Source organism: Myotis nattereri, assembly GCF_964212035.1.
Source record: "Myotis nattereri genome assembly, chromosome: X".
Classification (NCBI taxonomy): domain Eukaryota; kingdom Metazoa; phylum Chordata; class Mammalia; order Chiroptera; family Vespertilionidae; genus Myotis; species Myotis nattereri.
The window spans coordinates 91,108,610-91,124,502 of NC_138078.1; the positions used below are offsets into that span (position 1 = coordinate 91,108,610).

General features: G+C 47.9%; 1 long non-coding RNA gene across 1 annotated transcript in view; it reads right to left on the reverse strand.

Moving 5' to 3' along the window:
• LOC308510842 overlaps positions 1-15,893 on the reverse strand; it is an 86,216-nt gene that overhangs the window by 55,578 nt on the left and 14,745 nt on the right. The window contains exons 3-5 of the long non-coding RNA XR_013995442.1: positions 11,119-11,183; positions 9,506-9,659; positions 6,983-7,108 (exon numbers count right to left, since the gene is read on the reverse strand). This is a non-coding gene — a long non-coding RNA (uncharacterized lncRNA). The remainder of the gene's footprint in view (positions 1-6,982; positions 7,109-9,505; positions 9,660-11,118; positions 11,184-15,893) is intronic.

A 15,893-nucleotide genomic window follows, 5' to 3' on the forward strand; every position in this document is an offset into this window, starting at 1 on the left:
ATATTGCCTTGATTAGCCAATGAGAAGGGTAGCGGTCATACGCCAATTACCATGTTTCTCTTTTATTAGTGTAGATAAGTCCTAGGGATGTAATGTACAGCATGGTGACTATAAACAATAATACAGTATTGTACAGTTGAAAGTCACTAAGAGAATGATCTTTAAAATTCTCATCACAAAAAAAAATTATAACCATGTGTGGTCATGGTTGTTAACTAACTTATTGTGGTGATATTTTGCAATATGTACAAATATCAAATCATTATGTTGCACACCTGAAAGTAATGTAATATTACATGTCATGTATATCTCTATAAAAATGTTTGCAAAAGACACATCTAATAAGGGACTGTTATCCAAAATATAAAAAGAAGTCTTAAAAATAAACAATAAGAAAGCAAACACTCACCCAAAAAATGGGCCAAAGACTTTATCAAGACGATATATAGATAGCAAGTAAGCACATAAAAAGAAAATCCACATCATATGTCTTCAGGAAATTGCAAACTAAAACAACAAGGAGATATCACTACACACCTATTAGAATGGCCAAAACCCAGAGCACAGACAACACAAAATGCTGACAAGAATGTGGAGTGACAGGAATTCTCTAATTCATTGCTAGTGGGACTACAAAATGGTGTAGTCACTTTGAAAGTTTGCTGGTTTATTACAAAACTGAAATTACTGTTACAAAACAACCCAGCAAACACACTCCTTGCTATTTACCTAAAAAAGATGAAAACTTATGTCCACTCAAAAATCTGCACACAGACATTTATAGCAGCTTTATTAATAATTTCCAAAACTTTGGAAGCAACCAAGATGTCCTTCAGTAGGTGAATGGACAAATAAACTTAGTACATCTAGACAATGGAATAGTATTCAGTACTATAAAGAAATGATCTATCAAGCCATGAAAAGATATGGAGGAACCTTAAATGCTTACAACTAAGTGAAAAGAGCCAATCTGAAAAGGCTACATACTTTATGATTCTAACTAAATGACATTCTGGAAAGAGCAAAACTATGGAGACAGCAAAAAAGATCAGTGGTAGCCAGGCGTTGTGGGGTAGAAGCGGACTGGGCACAAAGGATTTTTAGGGCAGTGCTCTCTGTAGTACTACAATCATGGAAACATGTCATTATACATTTGTCCAAGCCCACAGAATGTACATCAAGAGTGAACTGTAAGGTAAACTATGAACTTTGTGAGATCATGTTGTATCAACATAGGTTCATCAACTGTAACAAAAGTACCACTCTGGTGGAGAATGTAGAAAATGGGGTAGGCTCTGAGGGTGTAGAGGCAGGGGGGTTTTGGGAAATCTCTGTACCTTTCTCTCAAATTTGCTGTGAACCTACACCTACTCTAAAACAATAGTCTTCAAAAGAGAAGACAACTTACAGAATGGAAGAAAATATTTACAAACCATATACTTGATAAGGGTTTAATATCTAGAACAGGGGTCCTCAAACTACGGCCCTCGGGCCACATGCAAATACAAATATTGTATTTGTTCCCGTTTTGTTTTTTTACTTCAAAATAAGATATGTGCAGTGTGCATAGGAATTTGTTCATAGTTTTTTTTTTAAACTATAGTCCGGCTTTCCAACAGTCTGAGGGACAGTGAACTGGCCCCCTGTTTCAAAAGTTTGAGGACCCCTGATCTAGAACATACAAAAAGCTCTAACACTTCAACAACAAAATGACAAACAGTCCAATTAAAAATAAACAAAAGACTTGAATAGACTTTTCCAAAGAAGTTATACAAATGACCAACAAACACATGAAAAGTTGTTCAACAGCACTGAAAAATACAAAATCCTATATAATAAAGAGGTAATACGCAAATTGACCCTCACTCTGTCATGCTGTCACAAGAAGTCTGCGCCCACAGCAGAGGCGGGGTTCCCATAATGAGACGTAATAAGGGATCAGAAGGGACCTGAGGCTGTGTGGCACCAGGCCAGGGCAGGGGACCTGAGGCTGCGCCCCCCCCATCCGGAGGGGCTTGATGGGGGACCTCAGGCCACACCCCCCTACCCAGCAGGGCTTGAGGCAACCTCAGGCCGTGCCCCTGCCTGGCAGGGATTGACAGGGGGGACCTCAGGCCACGCCCCCCCACCCCAGGCCAGGGGACCTGAGGCAGCACTCCTCGCCCAGCATCAGGCTGGGGGATCGAGGCTGTGCCCCCCACCCAATGGGGCTTGACAGGGGACCTGAGGCTGTGCTCCCCACCCATCAGGGCTTGATGGGGGACCTGAAGCTGTGCCTCCGGCCCAGCACCGGGCCAGGGGACCTAAGGCTGCACCCCAAGTGGGGCTTGACAGGGGTGGGGCCAGCTAGGTCTGGATCTCGCCTAATGGGGGTGAGGCTGGCCGGGTCTGGGTCTCGCGTGATTTCGAGGTGCACATGGTGGGCGGGGACTTGACTCTGGGTCCTGCGGTGTGCCCAAACTCTGACAGGAGGAAGATTTTCATATACATTTTACTAATTTTCTTTCATCTCTGACATTTCTATTACAGAGAAAGGGCAAATAGCAATATTAAAACATTTCCTCTAATTAATTCCCTTTTAATGTGCATGGATTTTGTGCACTGTGGGGCCACCAGTAAAACCATAAGGAGATATCACTTTCTACCTGCTATGCTGGCCATCATCAAGAAAACAGAAACTAACAAGGGTTGGTGAAGATGTGGAGAAATTGGAACCTTCATTCATGGATGGTAGGACTATAAAATAGTGCAGCAACTATGTAAAGTTTGGTGCTTTCTCAAAAAGTTAAACAGAATTACCATATGAGCCAGCAATTCCACTCCTAGGTATAGGCCCAGGAGAATTGAAAACAGGTGTTCTAAAATGACTGATAACTGCATACCTCTGTGCTTATACTAAACTAGAGGCCCATTGCACGAAGATTTGTGCAATAGGCTTTCCTTCCCCTGGCTGCCAGCACTGGTTTTCCTCCGGCACCCAGGACCCAGGCCTTTGATCCAGCCGCAGCGGCGAGGCTTGGCTTCTCTGCTGGATGCTTGGCTTCTCCGCTCCAGCCGCAACAGCGAGGCTTGGCTTCTCTACTCAGGCCGCAGCAGCGAGGCTTGGCTTCTCCGCTCGGTCCACAGCAGCGAGGCTTGGCTTCTCGGGCCGCAGCAGCGAGGCTTGGCTTCTCCGCTCCAACCGCAGCGAGGCTTGGCTCCTCCGCTCTGGCTGCAGCAGAAAAGCCAAGCCTCTTCAGTCTTCAGTCATCTTCAGTCTTCGCTCCGTGCCTGCATATGCAAATCAACTGCCACCTTTGTTGGGTAATTTGCATACTCATCCTGATTGGCTTGTGGGCATAGCGGAGTGACACCAATTTGAATGTTTCTCTTTTATTAGTGCAGATACCGTTGAATCATTCACTTAAAATGTGTGACTTGTACGTTACATGAATAATATCTCAATATAACTGATATACACACATATGCATACACAAACATACAAGGTGTCCCCCAAATGTATACACACTTATTATATACTAGAGGCCCGGTGCACAAGAATTTGTGCACTCAGGGGGGCGGAGGGTCCCTCAGCCCGGCTAGTGCCCTCTCGCAGTCTGGGACCCCTTGGGAGATAATGACCTGCTGGCTTAGGCCTGCTCCCGGGTGGCAGAGGGCAGGCCCAATCCCTAGGTGCAGCCCCTGGTTGGGCTCAGAGCAGGGCCGATTGGGAAGTTGGGGTGCCGCCCCCTGTCATGCACAGAGCAGGCGGATCGGGAGGTTGCGATGTCACCCTCAGTCACGCTCAGAGTAGGGCCAATTGGGGGGTTGGGACACCGACCCTTGTCACACTCAAGGCAGGGTCGATGGGCAGGTTGCGGTGCCACCCCCTGTCACGCACAGAGCAGGGCCAATCAGGGGGTTGGGCTCTGCCCCCTGTCATGCACAGAGCAGGGCCCATCAGGGGGGTTGGGGCTCCATACCCTATCACACACAGAGCAGGGCCCATCAGGGGGTTGGGGAGCTCCCCCCTGTCACTCACAGAGTAGGGCCGATAGGGGAGTTGGGGCACCGCCCCCTGTCACACATAGAACAGGGCGGATCAGGGGTTTGGGGCACCACCCTCTATCACCAACAGAGTAGGGCCAATCAGGGGGTTGGGGCGCCGCCATGTCACACTCAGGGCAGGGCCGATGGGGAGGTTGTGGCTCTATCCCATCACACACAGAGCAGGGCCCTTGGGGTGGGGGTTGGGGCGCCACCCTCTATCACCCACAGAGCAGGACCAATCAGGGGGTTGGGGCGCCGCCACTCTCACACTCAGGGCAGGGCCAAAGGGGAGGTTATGGCTCTACCCCGTCACACACAGAGCAGGGCTGTTCAGGGGGTTGGGGCGCTGCCCCCTGTCACACACAGAGCAGGGCCTATCAGGGGGTTGGGGCGCCGCACCCTGTCACACACAGAGCCGCAGGGCAATCATTGGGTTTGGGAGCTCCCCCCTATCAGGCACAGAGCAGGGCTGATCAGGGGGTTGGGGCACCTTCCCCTGTTACAAACAGAGCAGGGCAAATAGGGAGGTTGTGGCCCCGCCCCCCGTCACACACTGAGCTGCAGGGCGATCAGGGGGTTTGGTTGCTGCCCCCTGTCACACTGATCCCGGTGCCGGGAGGCCTCGCGGCTCTGCTGATGCCGGTGCTGGGAGGCATATTACTCTTTTACTATATAGGATAGAGGCCTGGTGCACGGGTGGGGGCCAGCTGGTTTGCCCTGAAGGGTGTCCTGGATCAGGGTGGGGGTCCCCACTGGGGTGCCTGGCCAGTCTGGGTGAGGGGCTGAGGGCTGTTTTCAGGCTGGTGGGTGACTGAAGATCCCAACCACTCCTTTTTTCTTTTTTCTTTTTATTCTGGGCCATCTTTAGCTCTGAGGCTGCAGCTCTTAGGCCTCCGCTGCTGAAAGCAGGTTTCTGGCCTTTGTTTACCTTCTGTATTTGAAACAATGTTGCGATCCTGCTGGCTGAAGCCCAGCAACTAAAGCAGGTTTCTGGGGTTTTGTTTAGCTTCTATATTTGTAACATAGTTGCTTAGAGTTGCAGCTCAGAGGCCGGCAGCGGTAGGCGAGGAACGTTGGAGTCCTCCGTCACTGAAGCAAGCAAGCCTCATGTTCGCTTTAAGCTGCCTGGCTGCCAGCCGCCATCTTGGCTGGCAGTTAATTTGCATACTGCCCTGATTAGCCAATGGGAAGGGTAGCGGTCGTATGCTAATTACCATATTTCTCTTTTATTACATAGGATTATTAATTCAAATGGGTTAAATTTGAAAAGAAAGAAACATCAATTGAGCTATCAGCTGTTAAAGTGTGTATACATTTTTAGGGACATCGCTGTATATGAAATGAGGTACTAATATGCTATTACATAAATGAACCTTGAAAACATTATGTTACATAAAAACAGCCAGTCACAACAGACCACATATTATATTATTCCATTTATAATATATGAAATGTCCAGAATAGGAAAAATATAGAGAGACAAAATATACATTAATGGTTGCACAGGGCTTGTCGGAATGGAGGATTAAGATGGTCATAGCTAAAGGTTACAGGGCTGTTGTTTTTTTTGAGGTAATGAAAATATTCTAAAAGTGATTGGGGTGATGGTTCCACAACTCTGTGTATATATTAAAAACCATTGAATTATATACTTTAATGTGAATTAACATCACAAGAAAGCTGTTTTCTATGAAAAATTAAAACAGTTCACTAGAAGAGAAGAGCAATAATACTTGGAACCCTTGTGTGCCAGTATTCACCTGCTCTAGTCAACTAGAGGACAGGCCATGTAATCCACATGGACAGCATAGGATCTACTGGCTGAATATGCATGATCTGTGTACTCCATGGTTTACTGTGAACTTGCTTATGAAGAATGGCAATGCAAGTTTCTATAGACTGAACCCACCTTTGCCAGTCTGGCTTTCCCTCACAGAAACTCTTGCAGCTTTATATTTCCAATGGTCACTGATAATTTGCTGAGGAAAATGACAGTGCTTTTTCTCTATTTCCCTGCTCCCAAGATGCTAAAGATTCTTCCTCAGGAAATATTCTAGTGTCCTGATATAACATTTGACAGGAAATGAACCAGCCCTCTTCTGAGCAAAGGACGAGTCCCAAAATTACACTATCAGAGATGTGCAAAAGTTTCAGTTATAAGAGTTGTAAAGAAAATGAAACGAGGAACAACAGTACTATCAAATGGGACATAGCCATAGCACAGCAGGAAGGAAAATTATTATGTAGACCTTCATAATTCTCTTTTCCAGTTGTGTATTTTGAAAAGAAAATAAGAAAAAGTTATTCTCTACCTTGTTTTGTAGGAAATGAGGATGATTCATCTTTCATGAGTTTTCACTCCAACTTAACATTTCTCTCATTGTTTTTTTTCTCCAATTACTTTTAGAGAAGGCCATCTACGTATTTAAACAACATTAAAATTCTAAAGTCCCACAGTGCCCAGTTGGCATGGCTTAGTGGTTGAGCATCGACCTATGAACCAGGAGATCACACCCCGATTCCCGGTCAGGACATATGCCCGGATTGCAGGCTCAACCACTGGGGTCATGCAGGAGGCAGCCAATCAATGATTCTCTCTCATCATTGATGTTTCTATCTCTCTCTCCCTGAAATCAATTAAAAATTTAAAAATAAAGTCCCATGGTTTTATTTCAGGCACTTTATTATCTTACTGGTTCCAGGCCTTGGCTACTTAGTCCCTTCTCTGACCCAATTACATGCAATTAACTTTCTACATTGTATCATGCAAACTCCCCGAGTAAAATCATTCAATGTGAGAATGGTACTTTGTATGGTAAAGTGATGAAGGCAAGCAATACAGTTGGTCATGTTTTGTTTGTGGAGAAATGGATATTTTCTGAACGTCATTGCTTGTTAATATATGTGGAAAGTCACTCTGAATTGTCAAAAGATATATTTCCCCTGTACTCACCTTCCTGTTATCCTCAAAGTATATTTGGCACCCATCTGCTACTCCATTTATATCTAGATTTTTGTCTCAGAGCAGCTACAGCAATGAAGATTCAAATCACAGGCATGAGGTCCACACCAGCATGAACTAGAAATGACAATGTAAAATAGTCAATTCCTACAGAAAGATTAGACTTTGCTTGAGATCACAAGTCCCAAGTGGCCAACCATAAATAAAGGTTCCAAGTTCTGAGACTCAGAAATAGCATTCTCTTTGAGAAAACATCCAGCTTTCGAAGAGTTAATTTCCTATAATCATAGCCAAGAGATTAAAGAAGGCACAGTGAAACTGATGACATCAGATGTCAGAGTCCTCTTATTCAGACATGTTAAAAGAATCCTCTTATTTCTGTTTTGCAGGAGGACCCTTAGAGCAGCCAATTGAGGCTCTCTGGTTTGATAAAAATCATGGAAAGAGTCTTATGAAAACTCATAAGTTTTAATAGGGATTTTAGCAGCTTATTTTCGTTGCAGTTTCCAATCTTTAAAAATGTTTAGGTAATCTTCTCCACCTTCCCCAAATCCTAATTCTTGTAGACTTACTAGTGTTGAACCAATGCTTTCTCATGTCTCAGTTTTTTGTATATGCATTCTTTTCAGATGTATCAAACAAACAAAAAAACAAGTCCCCTTATTGAAATGTGTAGATAAATACAGTGGGGCCTTGACTTACGAGTTTAATTCATTCCGTGACGGAGCTCGCAACTCAAATTACTCGTATGTCAAATCAAAAGTGAACGAGTGAGACACATGATGCTGGGCTGATGTTGTGGCGTTCACTGTGACATTCGCTGCGCCAACTAGCGGTGGGGTATCTGAAGCTGGCTCATAACCCGAATTTTAGCTCGTAACTCAAAGCAAAAAAACGGCCGAGAGATGGCTCGTATCTCGAAAAACTTGTTAGTCGGGACACTCGTAAGTCAAGGCCCCACTGTATACTCTAGACCAGTAGTTCTCAACCATCTGGACCTTTAAATACAGTTCCTCATGTTGTGGCCCAACCATAAAATTATTTTCGTTGTTACTTCATAATTGTAATGTTGCTACTGTTATGAATCTTAATGTAAGTATCTGATATGCAGGATGGTCTTAGTCGACCCCTGTGAAAGGGTCGTTCGACCGCCAAAGGGGTCACGACCCACAGGTTGAGAACTGCTGCTCTAGACCTATTAGAGAGTCTTCATCTTCCTCCTCATCTTCAATAAGCAGATACTTAGTACTGTCGTGACTGGGGTACATACATGTTCTTTAGGGACTGTGGTCAGCAAACTGCAGCTCGCGAGCCACATGCGGCTCTTTGGCCCCTTGAGTGTGGCTCTTCCACAATATACCACGTGCGGGCGTGCATGTATGGTGAGATTGAAACTTCGTTGCCCATGTGCAGAAGTCGGTATTTTGTGAAAGAGCCACACTCAAGGGGCCAAAGAGCCGCATGTGGCTCACAAGCCTCAGTTTGCCGACCACTGCTTTAGGGAGAACACAACATTAATACAAATATTTAAAAGATACAAAACCATACACATATCAAAGGCCAGTTCGTTCTAGAGAATAATTGAATGGTAGTGTTCAAAAGACAGTAGACAGGGAGGTATTAGCACTCCTTAAATTATTCCAAGTGGAGTTTTGAAAGTTATTTGTTTGAATGATGGGCTAGTGAAGGAAATTATGAAAAAAACATGTCAGGTATGGGAGTCATGGGAGAAGGCTCACAGGTATAAAAAAAAGTGGTAATCTAATAGGAGGCACTGACACTCAGGAGGGAGATTTTAGATTTCATCCAGGAAATAGGAGGGGCCTTTAGGAGGAGAATCACATGATCAAAAGGAAGACAATATCTTCTTAAAGGAATCACTTTTAGGATGTGAGGGCGATCTGGCTGCGACATCTGTCACCCCATTGACCGCCAGGGTTGATTCGGCTGATCTGGCTGGCTAGGCGGGTGTCCCCCTCCTCCCTCACCGATCCATGTGCTTCCTCCCGAAGCTGTGCGCTTGGTCGAAGAGGACGACCTTCCCCCATGAGGAGAGGACCGGTCTTCGGTCAAGGGTATACGAGTAGCTGCGCTCCCCTGCTAGAACCTCCAAACAAATTCTCAAGGAATCACTTTTAAGAGCTCACCTGACAAGAGAATACTAAATTTTCTAGGAGGGAAATAAAGAATTTCTATTCTATTAACAAAAAGAGATTTGGTGCTCGGTGCACATTAATATGAATATATAATATACAAACAACACAATGTTCTCACTTCCAGGGAGTGGAGCTTTATCGTCCTTTATCGTCCTCAAGAGTGACTTGTATGCATATATGCATAATCCAGGGACACAGACAATAGGGTGGTGAAGGACTGGGGGACAGGGAGGCAGGGGCAGGCTAGAGGAGTCAATGGGGGGAAAAGGGATATATGTAATACTTTCAACAATAAAGATTTTTTTAAAAGCATACAGATAGATAATGGGGGAAAAAAACCCTGAAGAGTGGACTTAACCTGAACAGGAGTCTGGGGAAGAGGCAGCTACTTCAAGCCAATGGTCTTAAAACCGTCACCTTCACAGAGACCCACTAGTGTTTGTACAGCATGGGTCAGCTTCTTGGTGATGATCTCAAAGGAAAATATGCACTGGGTCAAATCAAAATTATTCCTAGGGAAAGAAATATAATAAGAGGTAAAATGAATAATACAGGCATCACACAAAAAAAGCAAGGGCTCACAGTTGTTCATGACATGATAGCAGCTAGTTCAGACAAGTAAACAATTGAAACTAATAATAGCTAACATTATGAATGCTTACTGTGTGGCAGATGCTGTGCAAAGCATGTGTTCTTTATCATTTAATCACCATCCCAACAGCCTCATGAGGTTATTATACTCATTACTAGTGGCCTGTTGCACGAAGATTCGCACAATAGGCCTTCCTTCCCCTGGCTGCCGGCACTGGTTTTCCTCTGGCACCCGGGACCCAGGCCTTTGGTCCGGCCGCAGCATCGAGGCTTAGCTTCTCTGCTCCGGCTGCTCCCAGCCCCTCCTTTTTTTCCCCAGCTCCTCAAGTGGAGCCCAGGGCAGGCTGGAGGCCTGGGTTGCCCCCCGTGACCCAGGCCCCCAGCCCCTCCTTGAGCGGAGTACAGGGCCGGTGGGAAGCTTAGCTTCCTCCGTCGCCTGGAGCAACCCAAGCCTCCTGCTCACTCCAGCTCCATGGACACCGCCATCTTCGGTTCTCTTCAGTCTTCACTCTGCGCCTGCATATACAAATTAATCGCCATCTTTGTTGGGTTAATTTGCATAGTCGCTCTGATTGGCTGGTGTGTGTAGCAGAGTGATGGAGTGATGGTTAATTTGCATGTTTCTCTTTTATTAGTGTAGATAATTGAAGAAATTGAGGTTCACAGAAACACAGCTAGAAAGTGACAGAGCTGGCACTGAAACCCACAGTACCTGACTCTTAGTTTGTGCTCTTAAATTGCCACCAAATGTATAATAAACTATCATTCAGGAGAGAATCAGATTATGATTCTTCCAGCTTTGTCCTTCTTTTTACCTGTTAACCACTTCTTACACACCCCGCCAAATGGGTTTAATTGGTGCTACTATAATCTACTAGATCAGCCGTGGGCAAACTACGGCCCTCGGGCCGGATCCGGCCCGTTTGAAATGAATAAAACTATTGAAAAAAAAGACCGTACCCTTTTACGTAATGATGTTTACTTTGAATTTATATTAGTTCACACAAACACTCCATCCATGCTTTTGTTCTGGCCCTCCAGTCCAGTTTAAGAACCCATTGTGGCCCTCGAGTCAAAAAGTTTGCCCACCCCTGTACTAGATCTTTCATATTCTGGAAGACATTTTGATTTACAAAAAGGAACCAGGGTTCTTTGGAGAAATGGCTGATTCTGAGATGGCTGTGCCAGGGAATATCCAAAATGAGCATCCCATGGTACCAGAAAGTAAGAAATTACTCAAAAATGAAAACAATGGGGACATGCCAAAGGGGCATAGGAACCTAAGTGAAATAGCTTCCAAAGGACAAAACTGTAACAATTTGAGAAACTAAATCATTTTTCCTTTTAGAAGAATGCTAAATAACTTGTGTAGATTCTCACCTTCTAGGAAGCAGAGCTTTATCTTCAACTCTTCTTCAGTGTGGGCTGGACTTAGTGACTTCCTTCTAAAAAATATAAAAAATAGAGTATAGACAGTAGGGAATGTGACTTTACCTGACAAATACTACTGTGGCCAAATGATCAAGGCCTTCATATGATACTACAGGTCTAGTACACGAAATTTGTGCACGGTGGGGGGGAGGTCCTTCAGCCCAGCCTGCACCCTCTCACAATCCAGGACCCTTTGGGGGATGTCCGACTGGGATCAGGCCTAAACCAGCAATCGGACATCCCTCTCGCAATCCAGGACCACTGGCTCTTAACCACTTGTCTGCCTGCCTGATCACCCCTAACCACTTGTCTGCCTGCCTGATGCCCCAAACTGCTCATCTGCCTGCCTGATCACCCCAAACCACCCTGCCTGCCTGCCTGATTGCCCCTAAGCACTCTGCCTGCCTGCCTGATCGCCCCTAACTGCTCGCCTTCCTGCCTTATCGCCCCTAAGCACTCTGCCTGCCTGATTGCCCCTAGCCACGTGCCTGCCTGCTTGGTCACCCCTAACCATTCTGTCAGCCTGATTACCCCTAACCACTTGCCTGCCTGCCTGATCACCCCTAACTGCTCACCTGCTTGCCTGATCGCCCCTAACCTCTCGCCTGCATGCCTAAACACCCCTAACTGCTCAACTGTCTGCCTGATCACCCCTAACCACTTGCCTGCCTGTCTGATGCCCCAAACTGCTCATCTGCCTGCCTGATCGCCCCTTACTGCTCGCCTGCCTGCCTTATCACTCCTAAGCACTCTGCCTGCCTGATAACCCCTAACCACTCACCTGCCTGCTTGGTCACCCCTAACCACTCTGTCTGTCTGCCTGATCACCCCTAACCTCTCGCCTGACTGCCTGATCGCCCCTAACTGCCTCTGCCTGCCTGCCCCATTGCCCCTAACTGCTCATCTGCTGCCTGATTGCCCCTAATCACTCTGCCTGCTTGCCTGATGACCCCTAACCACTTGCCTGCCTGCCTCATTGCCCAAAACCAATCTGCCTGCCTGCTTGATCACCCCTAACTGCTCGCCTGCTTGCCTGACTGCCCCTGCTTCTGCCTTGGTCCCCACCACCACGGCTTCATCTGGAAGGATGTCTGGAATGACATCCGGAAGGTCATTCAGCTGTCTGGTCTAATTAGCATATTATGCTTTTATTATTAGAGACTAGAGGCCCGGTGCACAAAAATTTGTGCACTGGCGGGGGGGGGGGGGTGTCCCTCAGCCCCACTTGTGCCCTCTCACAGTCTGGGACCCCTCAGGAGATAACGACCTGCTGGCTTAGGCCAGCTCCCAGGTGGCAGAGGGCAGGCCCAAACCCTAGGTGCCTGCCCTGCAGCCCATGGTCGGGCTCAGAGCAGGGCCGATTGGGGAGTTGAGGCGTCACCCCCTGTAATGCACAGAGCAGGGCGGATCAGAGGTTGCAATGTCACCCCCAGTCACGCTCAGGGTAGGGCCGATTGGGGGGTTGGGGCACCGCCCCCTGTCACACTCAAGGCAGGGTCGATGGGAAGGTTGTGGCGCCACCCCCTGTCATGCACAGAGCAGGGCGGGTCAGGGGGTTGTGGTGCCACCCCTGTTACATACGGAGCCGGCCAATGAGGGGGTTGGGGTGCTGCCCCCTGTCACGCACAGAGCAGGGCCCATCAGGGGGGTTGGGGCTGTGTACCCTGTCACACACAGAGCAGGGCCGATCAGGGGGTTGGGGAGCTCCCCCTATCAGGCACAAAGCAGGGCCAATCAGGGGGTTGGGGCACTCCCCCCGTCACACTCAGGGCAGGGCCAATGGGGAGGTTGCGGCTCCACCCCATCACACACAGAGCAGGGCCCATTGGGGGGGGTGGTTAGGGCGCCATACCCTGTCACACACAGAGGAGGGCCGATCAGGGGGTTGCGGAGCTCCCCCCTATCAGGCACAGAGCAGGGCCGATCAGGGGGTTGGGGAGCTCCCCCATCACGCACAGAGTAGGGCCGATAGGGGAGTTGGGGCACCGCCCCCTGTCACACATAGAGCAGGGCAGATCAGGGGGTCGGGGCACCGCCCCGTCACCCAGAGAGCAGGGCCGATCAGGGGGTTGGGGAACTCCCCCCTGTCACACTCAGGACAGGGCCAATGGGGAGGTTGCGGCTCCACCCCGTCACACACAGAGCAGGGCCCATGGGGGGGTTAGGGCACCGTACCCTGTCACACACAGAGGAGGGCCGATCAGGGGGTTGGGGAGCTCCCCCCTATCAGGCACAGAGCAGGGCCGATCAGGGGGTTGGGGAGCTCCCCCATCACGCACAGAGTAGGGCCGATAGGGGAGTTGGGGCACCGCCCCCTGTCACACATAGAGCAGGGCAGATCAGGGGGTTGGGGCACCGCCCCGTCACCCAGAGAGCAGGGCCGATCAGGGGGTTGGGGCACTCCCCCCCTGTCACACTCAGGACAGGGCAAACGGGGAGGTTGCGGCTCCACCCTGTCACACACAGAGCAGGGCCCATGGGGGGGTTAGGGCACCGTACCCTGTCACACACAGAGGAGGGCCGATCAGGGGGTTGGGGAGCTCCCCCCTATCAGGCACAGAGCAGGGCTGATCAGGGGGTTGGGGCGCCTTCCCCTGTCACACAGAGCCACAGGGTGATCAGGGGGTTTGGGCGCTGCACCCTGTCATGCTGCTCCAGGGGCCAGGAGGCCTCGCTGCTCCTCTGATCCCGGTGCTGGGAGGCCTCGCTGCTACGCTGATCCCGGTGCTGGGAGGCATATTACCCTTTTACTATATAGAATAGAGGCCTGGTGCACAGGTGGGGGCTGGCTGGTTTGCCCTGAAGGGTGTCCTGGATCAGGGTGGGGTCCCGCTTGGGTGCCTGGCCAGCCTGGATGAGGGGATGATGGCTGTTTGCAGCTGGTTGCACCCCCTTCAGGGTGGGGGTCCCCACTGGGGTGCCTGGCCAGTCTGGGTTAGGGGCTGAGGGCCGTTTTCAGGCTGGCGGGTGACTGAAGCTCCCAACCTCTCCTTTTGTTCTTTTTTCCTTTTTTTCTGGGATTTATTTACCTTCTATAGCTGTCACTGGAGCTGAGAGCCCGCTCCAGCTCTGAGGCTGCAGCTGGCTGAAAGCAGATATCTGGGTTTGTTTACCTTCTATAATTGAAACATTGTTGCCATCACTGCCGCTCTAAGCTCTGAGGCCGAAGCTGGCTGAAAGCAGGTTTCTGGAGCTTGTTTGGCTTCTATAATTGCAACACTTTCTTAGAGTGCAAGCTCAAAGGCCGGCAGCGGTAGGCGGAGAACATTGGCTTCCTCCATCACTGGAGCAAGCAAGCCTCCTGTTCACTTCAGCTGCCTGGCTGCCAGCTGCCATCTTGGTTGGCAGTTAATTTGCAGATTGCCCTGATTAGCCAATGGGAAGGGTTGCGAAGTTATGGTTAATTTCCATGTTTCTCTATTATTAGATAGGATGATGAGAATGAGATTTTATCTGTGTGGTCTTCCCAAACACCCATAACCCCAGTCTAATCAAGAGAAAAGCATAAGACACATCCCAATTGAGGCACAGTCTACAAAATACCTCAGTCATTCTCCTTAATACTGTCAAGGTCATCAAAACAAAGAAATTCTGAGAAACTGTCATGGTCAACTGCACCCAAAGGAGATTTGACAACAATGTAATGTGGTATGCTAGATGGGATCCTAGAACAGAAAACTACACTAGGCAAAAACTAAGAATATCTGAATAAAATATGGACTTTAGTTAATAATAATAATAATAATAATAATAATAATAATATATCAGTTTTCGTTCATTAATTGTGATAAATGAACCATACTAATCTAGCATGTTGATTAGAAAGATAACTGTGTGCAAGGTAGGGGGTGGGTGTATATGAGAACTCTCTGTACTATTTTTGTAACTTTTTGGTAAATCTAAAATTATTCTAAAATACTAGGTTTATTTTAAATAATAACAGAACTTGGAAGAAGAAATAGAGTTAAATCCCAGTTTTGATTCTTATTAACTGTGTGATCTATGCAAGTCACTTTCTGAGCTTTGGTATCCTTGTTTATAAAATAGACTAGAGGCCCAGTGCATGAAATTCATGCACTGGGGGGTGGGGGTGGGGGAGAGGAGTGTCCCATCAGCCCGGCCTGTGCCCCCTCCTGGTATGAGAGCCCTTGGAAGAGGGTCCCACCACCGCCAGCTGTGAGCCCGGCTCAGGGCTTTTGGCTGAGCGGCGCTCCCCCTGTGGGAGCACACTGACCACCAGGGGGCAGCTCCTGTGTTGAGCACTGCCCCATGGTGGTCAGTGCATGTCATAGCAACTGGTTGTTCCGCAGTTTGGTCGATTTGCATATTAGCCTTTTATTATATAGGATAGAATATTACCTTTTTAAGTGACATCTGCAACTTAGCAGACTAGGAAGCTGCAGCCTCTCCTCCTGCTACCCATATTAACATTTTCATAAGCAAGTAGGGAGTGGCTAAAATGACTTTATAGGAGCTCTGAAAAACAGTCTACAGCAACCAAACAAATGCTTAATAAAGAAAAAATCTACATACAAAAATGGCAGGAAATACCATAGTTTTTACATACCCGTACTCCACCCCTCCTTCTCCCACAGTGTCCACAGCACCATTTAGGGCGAGAAGTGGCCCAGCTGCCAATGCCATCCCTCTAATTGGAGAAAGGAAGGTGGACCTATTTTGCAATGTTCTAATCTGCCTGGGGCAGTGGTTGGCAAACTGTGGCT